This window comes from Pteropus vampyrus, unplaced genomic scaffold (genome assembly GCF_000151845.1).
Source record: "Pteropus vampyrus isolate Shadow unplaced genomic scaffold, Pvam_2.0 Scaffold115, whole genome shotgun sequence".
Taxonomy (NCBI): Eukaryota; Metazoa; Chordata; class Mammalia; order Chiroptera; family Pteropodidae; genus Pteropus; species Pteropus vampyrus.
In genome coordinates, this window is record NW_011888896.1 from 116,090 (window position 1) to 116,473 (window position 384).

Sequence of the window (384 nt, forward strand, 5' to 3'; positions counted from 1 at the left end):
AGGTTACATTACCAGTGGAAAATAATACTCTGTATTTTTTCATTCATTAAACAAATATCAATTAAACCAATTCTGCATCAGCCAATGTCCTAGGTTCTGCAGTGAATACTTTGTATTTTTTTAAGTTTATCCCAACGTTTCAAAATATTTTGTGGACAAATTAGTGAACGATCTCTATACCATTGGGCAATGACTGTCTTTCATTGGACTAGCACTAGCTTAATGTCCTAAAAGCATTTTTTTAAAACCATAACAAAGAAAAGTATATTATGTCCAGTGGGAAAGGAAAGTGAAACAAGAACAATTCTGTGAACTGAACTAAGACCACATGACAAGGATAACCTATTTATACTTATTCTTACAAAAGTCAGCAACTTACTAAAG